Here is an 8903-nt window from a genome sequence, read left to right on the forward strand (position 1 = left end):
CCATGTCATATTGTTCTAGATTGTCACGCTAAGATTGTGACATTGGCAATACCGGGGTTGCCGAGGGTTGAGTGGAGCGGTTCTATAGACTATGTTCCCAGTAGAGTAATTTCATACTTAAAGGCTCAGCGGATGGTTGAGAAGGGTTGTCTATCCTATTTGGATTTTGTAAGGGATGTTAGTGCAGAGACTCCTGCCATTGATTCTGTTTCGGTGGTACGTGACTTTCCGGATGTGTTTCTAGCAGATCTGTCGGGCATGCCGTCTGACAGGGATATTGACTTTGGTATTGATTTGGTGCCGGGCACTCAGCCCATTTCTATCCCACTGTATCGTATGGCTCCGGTGGAATTGAAAGAGTTAAAGGGACAAGTTCAGGAACTCCTTGATAAGGGGTTTATTTGGCCTAGTATGTCACCTTGGGGTACACGGGTCCTATTTGTGAAGATGAAGGATGGTTCCATGAGGATATGCATTGATTACAGGTAGTTAAACAAGGTCACAATCAAGAACAAGTATCCTTTGCCTCGTATTGATGATCTATTTGACCAACTTTAGTGAGCGAGGGTATTCTCCAAGATTGATTTGAGGTCTGGGTATCACCAGCTGAAGATTCAGGATTCGGATTTTCTATAGACAACTTTCACGACCCGATATGGCCATTATGAGTTCTTAGTGATGTCTTTTGGGCTGACCAATGCCCCAACAATGTTCATGCATTTGATGAAGAGTGTATTCCAGCCCTATTTGGACTCATTCCTTATTGTATTCATTGATGACATCCTGGTGTACTCTCATAGCCAGGAGGAGCATGCTCAGCATCTGAGGATCGTATTATAGAGATTGAGGGAGGAGAAGCTTTATGCAAAGTTCTCCAAGTGTGAGTTTTGGCTCGGTTCAATAGCATTCTTGGGGCACGTGGTGTCTAGTAAGGGTATTCAGGTGGATCCGAAGATGATAGAAGCAGTGCAGAGTTGGCCTAGACCGTCCTCAACCACGGAGATTAGGAGCTTACTTGGTTTGGCGGGTTATTACTATCGCTTTGTGGAGGGATTTTCATCTATTGCATCGCCTTTGACCAAATTAACCCAAAATGGTGCTTCATTCAGGTGGTCGGATGAGTGTGAGGAGAACCGAAGCTCAAGACTTCTTTGACCACAACTTCAGTTCTAGTTTTGTCGTCAGCTTCGGGTTCTTACATCGTGTATTGTGATGCTTCGAGGATAGGTATTGGATGTGTACTGATGAAGAAGAGTAGGGTGATTGCCTATGCCTCGTGCCAGTTGAAGACCCATGATATGAACTATCCTGTCCATGACCTTGAGTTAGCATCTATTGTGCATGACTTAAAGATTTGGCGCACTATTTGTATGGGGTTCATTGTGAGATCTATACTAATCATCAGAGTTTGCAGCACCTGTTCAAGCAGAAGGATCTTAATTTGCACCATCGGAGATGGTTGGAGCTTCTCAAGGACTATGATATCACTATTTTGTACCATCCGAGGAAGGCCAATGTGGTGGCCGATGCTTTGAGTCATCGGGCGGAGAGTTTGGGGGGTTTAGCATATCTTCCAATAGCAGAGAGAACTTTGGCGTTGGATGTTCAGGCCTTAGCAGGCCAGCTTGTCAGATTGGATATTTCGGAGTCGAGTCGGGTATTAGCTTGTGTGGTCTCTAGGTCTTCTCTTTATGACCGTGTTAGGGAGCGTCAGTATGATTACCCCCACCTGCTCGTTCTTTAGGACAGGGTTCAGTGAGGTGATGTTAGGGATGTGACTATTGGTGATGACGGTGTGTTGAGGATGTAGGGCCGGATATGTGTGCCTAATGTAGATGGGCTCCGGGAGTTGATCCTTGAGGAGGCCTATAACTCGCGGTATTCCATCCATTCGGGTACCGCAAAGATATACCAGGGTTTGAGATGGTACTATTGGTAGAGGTAGATGAAGAAGGATATAGTTGGGTTTGCGGCTTGATGTCTCAACTGTCAGCAGATTAAGTATGAACATCAGAGACCGGGTAGTTTGCTTCAGAGGTTAGAGATCCCAGAGTGGAAGTGGAAGTGGATCACCATGGACTTCATAGTTGGGCTCCCACGGACTTCAAGGAAGTTCAATGATATTTGGGTTATTATGGATCAGCTGACTAAGTCCGTGCACTTCATTTTAGTTGGTACCACTTACTCTTCAGAGCGATTGGCTGAGATTTACATCCGAGAGATTGTTCGCCTGCATGGTGTCCTAGTTTCCATTATTTCATATAGGATCACTCAGTTCACATTGCAGTTTTGGAGGGCCGTGCAGCGAGAGTTGGGTACTCGGGTCGAGTTGAGCACAACCTTTCACCCTCAGACGGACGGATAGTCTGAGCGCACTATTCAGATATTGAAGGACATGCTACGCGCTTGCATCATCGATTTTTCATATAACAACAGTTATCAGTCGAGCATTCAGATGGCTCCGTACGAGGATTTATATGGGATGAGGTGTAGATCTCCAGTAGGATGGTTTGAGCCGGGTGAGGCTAGACTCTTGGGTACAGACTTGGTCCAGGATGCATTAGACAAGGTGAAATTGATTCAGGAGTGGCTCCACATGACGCAGTCTAGGCAGAAGAGCTATGCTGATAGGAAGGTCCGTGATGTGTCTTTACATAGGGGAGGTGGCTTATAAGCTTGGTCCTTTTGAGGTGCTTCAGAGGATGGGGAGGTGGCTTATAAGCTTGCCTTGCCACCCGTTCATTGGGCCTTTTGAGGTGCTTCAGAGGATAGGGGAGGTGGCTTATAAGCTTGCCTTTCCACCCAACTTGTCGAGTATGCATCCAGTGTTTCACGTTTCTATGCTCCGGAAGTATATTAGCGATCCGTCCCATTTTGTGGACTACAACACAGTTTAGTTGGATGGTGTTATGACTTATGATGTGGAGTTGGTGGCCATTTTGGATCGGCAAGTTTGAAAGTTGAGGTCAAAGGATATAGCTTCAGTGAAGGTGCAGTGGAGAGGTCAGTCTGCGGAGGAGGCCACCTGGGAGACCGAGCGGGAGATATGGAGCAGTTATCCACACCTATTTGAGGCTCCAAGTATGTTTCTAAACTCATTCGAGGACGAACATTTGTTTAAGAGGGGGAAGATGTAACGACCCGGTCGGTCGTTTCGAGAGTTATAGCCCCGTTTCCCCTATTTTTGCTTTTTGTGTGTTCTTCAGTTATATTATGATATATCAGGTTAGTTGGTTCGGATCCGGAGTGGTTTCGGAGTGAATTGAGACACTTAGCCTCTTTATTAGAAGCTTAGGTCAGAAGTAAACCGGATATTGACTTATGTGTATATGATCTCAGATTTGAGTTTTGATGGTTCCGTTAGCTCTGTTAGGTGGTTTTGGACTTAGGAGCGCGTTCGGAATGTGATTTGGAGGTCCGTAGTGGAATTTGGCTTGAATTGGCAAAATATTGAAAATTTGGCGATTTTGGTCGGCAGTGGAAAATTTGATATCGGGGTCGGAATGCATTTCCGGAAGTTAGAGTAGGTTTGTGGTGTCATTTTTGACGTGTTTATAAAATTTGAGGTCATTCGGACGTGGTTTGGTAGGTTTCGGCGTCTTTTGTAGAATTTGAAAGTTTAGAAGTTCTTAGGCTTGAATCCGAGGGTAATTTGGTGTTTTGATGTTGTTTTAAGTGATTCGAAGGCTCGACTAAGTTCGTATGTTGTTATATGACATTTTGGTATATTTGGTTGAGGTCCTGAGAGCCTCGGGAGGTGTTTTGGATGCTCAACGGAAGGAAGTTTTGGACTTAGGCTTGGCAGATTTTTCTGGTGTTCTGGTGTTTTCGCACCTGCGGTGGGAGTCCCGCTGGTGCGACCCCGCAGAAGTGCTTTGGAAGTCGCAGATACGGGCAAGGCTGGGTTGGATTAGAATTGCAGGTGCGAGAAGGGGGACACATCTGCGAGCCCGCAGATGCGAGGCTGAGATGCAGATACAGAAGAGAGGAGTTTGGTTGTTTCCGTAGAAGCGGAGGAAAATGTGCAGGTGCGCGTCCGCAGGTGCGAGACCTGGGACGTAGGTGCGGGGCTAGTACGTTAAGTGAGTTTCTGCAGAAGCGGAGTTCCCAACCACAGAAACAGCTCCGCAGGTGCGATTTTGCTGGGCAGAAAGTATAAATAGAGGACTTCGAGATTTTTCCTCATTTGCACAATTTGGAACACGGACTTTGGAACTTTTGGAGTGATGTTTGGAAGGAAATTCGAGGGTTATCACTGAGGTAAGTTCCTTTATCCTAATTATCCTTAGCTATGGTGTTTTTCCGTTGATTTCTCACCTAATTAGTAGGGTTTTGAAGTAAAAATTGGGGGTTAGGGCTTGGGACTTTGGAGAGTGGATTTGGGGGATTTGAGAGACCAAATGATGTCGGATTTTGATAAATTTTGTATGTTTAGACTCGTGAGTGAATAGGCTTTCGGGTTTTGTGATTTTTGTCGGATTTTGAGATGTGGTCCGGGAGGCCGGGTTTGAGTCGATTTTTGATTTTGGCTATAATTTTGTATTTTTCTTGTGGAATTGGTTCCTTTAGCCTATATTGATCGTATTGTATTGCTTGTGGATAGTTTCGGGACGTTTGGAGGCCGATTTGAGAGGCAAGGGCATCGTGGAGTAGGATTTTGCTTGGTTTGAGGTAAGTAACGCTTCCAAACTTGGTTCTGAGGGTTCGCAACCCCAAATTATGTGTTATGTTATTGGTATTGAGGTGACACACATGCCAAGTGATGGGTGCCGGCGTGCACCGTGAGAATTGTGGCCTGGGTGATTCCGTGGCACCGTTTAGTGACTCTATTCTGTTAATATCCATGCGTTCAACATGTGATAAAGTAATTGAGCTGTAAATCATGCTAGATATCATGTTTAGGCTCTGTGCCGTTATTGGTTGGACCCTCAGTGGTCTTATCTTGTTGTCATCTCATTAGTTTCATTTACTATTCCATACTCAGTCATGATCATGCATTTTTATATCATACCTCGGTCTCAGTTATTTGTTGATTTATCATATCATTGTTCTGTGTTGTTTTCATGACATTGTGAGCCCGTGGTGAGACATGAGAGGTTGATGACTGAGTGAGGCCGAGTGCCTAGTTATGAGTGACAGTTATAGGATCGAGTTGCATGCCGCAGTAGTTATATTGATGATTATGATAGCGCTTGGGCTGTAGGAGCCCCTCCGGAGTCTTTAACACACCCCCAGTGAGCGCAGATGATATTATTGAGGGATGGATTTATCTGGACATGGATTTGTCCGAAGTACTTGATACCTGGAGATGGATTTCTCCACAGGGTTGAATTTCCCTTTTCCCTCGGTGCTGGTGACTTATAGTCAGTATTGTATATGTTCCGGGATGGATTTCCCTGGGTCGGATGGCCATATACAGTACCGAGTTGTTGGTTACTGGAGAGTGGAGCACATGGTGCATTTTATACAGTTTGTGTATTGGCATGTAGAGATAGCTGAGTTGTACACCTTACACTGTTCAGATCTGTATTTCCTTTGCTGCTTGAGCTGTATATTTGACTTGAAAGCATGCCTACGTTTCTGCACATTTATTTCTGTTATACCTGTTGAGGTTGAGTTCGTCACTACCTTTCAGTCCAATGTTTGGACTTGTTACTTAGTGAGTTGGTGTACTCACGTTACTCCCTGCACCTCGTGTACAGATCCAGGCAATACCGTTCGTAGCGGCGGTTGCTGATTGAGGATTCTAGAGTCTTGGAGACTATTAAGGTAGCTGCGCAGCGTTCGCGGGACTTGACTCTCATTCTTTATCTTTGTCGTGCTTTCAGTTTATATCTCTAGACATTGTAGTAGACTATATTTCTGATCTAGACAATTATGTACTCAGTGACACCCTGGTTTTGGGATGGATTGTATCACTTTGGGATTTTCTTATGTTTCAAAAAGTTTTTCTTTAATGTTAAATGCTTCCGTTAACGTTTTCAAACTTATTGTTGTTGGTGTTGGGTTGTTGAGTTGAGGCTGGCCTAGTTCCACGATAGGCGCCATCACAACAGTTGATTTTAGGTCATGACAGAAACACACCCGAGGCCCCCGGGACCTCAACCAAATATACCAACATGTCCTAAAACACCATACGAACTTAGTCGAGCCCTCAAATCACATCAAAAAATGCGAAAAACATGAATCACTCTCCAATTCAAACTTTGAACTCGAAACTTTAAATTTCTACAACTGATGCTGAAACCTACCAAACCACGTACGATTGATCTCAAATTTTGCACATAAGTCATATTCAACATTACGGACCTACTCCAACTTCCGAAATTAGATTCCGATCCCGATATCAAAAAGTCCACTACCGGTCAAAATCTCCAAAAATTCGACTTTCGCCATTTCAAGCCTAAATGAGCTACAGACCTCCAAAACACTATCCGGACACGCCCCTAAGCCCAAAATCACACAACGGAGCTAACGAAACTAACGAAACTTTATTCTGGAGTTATTTTCATATAGTTCCGACTACGGACAAAATCCTAAGGCTTAAACTTCTGTTTAAGGACTAAGTGTCCCAAAACACCCCAAAAACCAAAACAAAACCTCTCGGCAAGTCAGATAAGGTGACACATATACGGGGAAAATAGTAAATAGGGGATCAAGGCTATAACTCTCAAAACGACCGTCCGGGTCGTTACATCCTCATCTCTTAAAACAATCATTCATCCTCGAACGAGTATAAAGACATACCTGAAGTGGTGAAAAGATGAGGATAGCGGCGACACATATCATGCTCGGTCTCCCAAGTCGCCTCCTCGACCGGTTGACCCCTCCACTGAACCTTCATGGAAGCAATGTTCTTTGACCTCAGCATTCGAACTTGCCTGTCCAAAAATATGCACTAGCTCCTCAACATAAGATAGATCTTTATCTAACTGGACTGAGATGAAATCCAACACATGAGACGGATCACCGTGATACTTTCGGAGCATAGAATCATGAAATACTGGATGGACCCTTGCAAGATTGGGAGGCAAGGCAAGCTCATAAGCAACCTCCCCAATACGTTGCAACACTTTAAATGGGTCAATAAACCTTGGGCTCAGTTTTCCCTTCTTTTCAAACCTCATAACGCCCTTCATAGGCGAAACCCGGAGCAATACCCGCTCTCCATCCATGAATGCAACATCGCGAACCTTCCGGTCCGCATAACTTTTCTATCTTGACTGGGCTGTGCAAAGTCGATCCTGAATCTCCTTCACCTTATCCAGGGCATCCTGAACCAAATCTGTACCCAATAATCTAGCCTCGCCCGGCTCGACCCAACTCATTGGAGACCTACACCGCTACCATACAGAGCCTCATACGGTGCTATCTGAATGCTCGACTGATAACTGTTGTTCTAGGAAAACTCCGCAAGTGGCAAGAACTGATCCCAAGATCCTCCAAAATCTATCACACACTCACGAAGCATATCCTCTAATATCTGAATAGTGCGCTCGGACTGTCCATCTGTTTGAGAGTGAAATGTTGTGCTCAACTCAACCCGAGTACCCAACTCCTGCTGTACAGCCCTCCAGAACCGTGATGTAAACTGCGTACCTGGGTCAGAGATGATAAACACCGGTATGCCATGAAGCCTGACAATCTCGTGGATATAAATTTGAGCCAGCTGCTCGGAAGAATAGGTAGTCATCACAAGAACGAAATGAGCTGACTTGGTCAGCCTATCCACAATCACCCAAACTGCATCAAACCTCCGCTGAGTCCGTGGGAGTCCAACACAAAATCCATAGTGATCCTCTCCCATTTCCACATCGGAATCTCTAACTTCTGAAGTAACCCACCTGGCCGTTGATGCTCATACTTCACCTGTTGGCAATTTAGACACCGAGATATATGTTCCACTATGTCCTTCTTCATTCTTCTCCACCAGTAATGCAGCCTCAAGTCCTGGTACATATTCGTGGCACCCGGATGAATGGAATACCACGAACTGTGAGCCTCCTAGACAATCAACTCACGCAAACTATCAACATTAGGCACACATAGTCTGCCCTGCATCCTCAATGCACCATCATCCCCAATAGTGACCTCCTTAGCATCACCATGCTGGACCGTGTCCTTAAGGACAAGTAGATGAGGGTCATCAAACTGGCGCTCCCTAATATGATCATAAAGAGGAGACCGAGAGACCACATAAGCCAATACTCGACTCGGCTTAAAAATATCTAATCTAACAAACTGGCTGGCTAAGGCATGAACATCCAATGCCAATGGCCTCTCTGCTGATGGTAGATATGCTAAACTCCCAAAACTCTTTGCTCGGCGACTCAAAGCATCCACCATTGTACAAATGCTGCAAACTCCGATGATCGGTGTAAATCTCACAAGGAACACCGTACAAATAGTGCCTCCAATTCTTCAAGGCGTGAATAATAGCTGCTAACTCAAAGTCATGGACAATATATTTCTTTTCATGCACCTTCAATTGTTTGGACGCGTAGGCAATCACCCTACCATCCCGCATCAACACTACACCGAGACCAATCCACGATGTATCACAATATACAGTATAAGACCTCGAACCTGTAGGCAATACCAATACTGGGGTTGTGGTCTTGAGCTTCTGAAAGCTCTCCTCACATTCCTCTGTCCACCTGAACGGAGCACCCTTCTGGGTTAGCCTGGTCATAGGTGGTGCAATAGATGAGAATCCCTCTACAGGACGATGGTAATACCCCTCCAAACCAAAAAAACTCCGGATATTCGTAGCTAACTCTACACTACTTCCACCTTCTTGGGATCCACTTGGATCCCATCACTCGATACTACATGACCCAAGAATGCCATTGAGTCTAGCCACAGTCCTCAGGTGATGCTCATGATCCTCCTGAGTCCGGGAG

The sequence above is a fragment of the Nicotiana tabacum genome, chromosome 4 (genome assembly GCF_000715075.1).
Source record: "Nicotiana tabacum cultivar K326 chromosome 4, ASM71507v2, whole genome shotgun sequence".
Lineage (NCBI taxonomy): Eukaryota > Viridiplantae > Streptophyta > Magnoliopsida > Solanales > Solanaceae > Nicotiana > Nicotiana tabacum.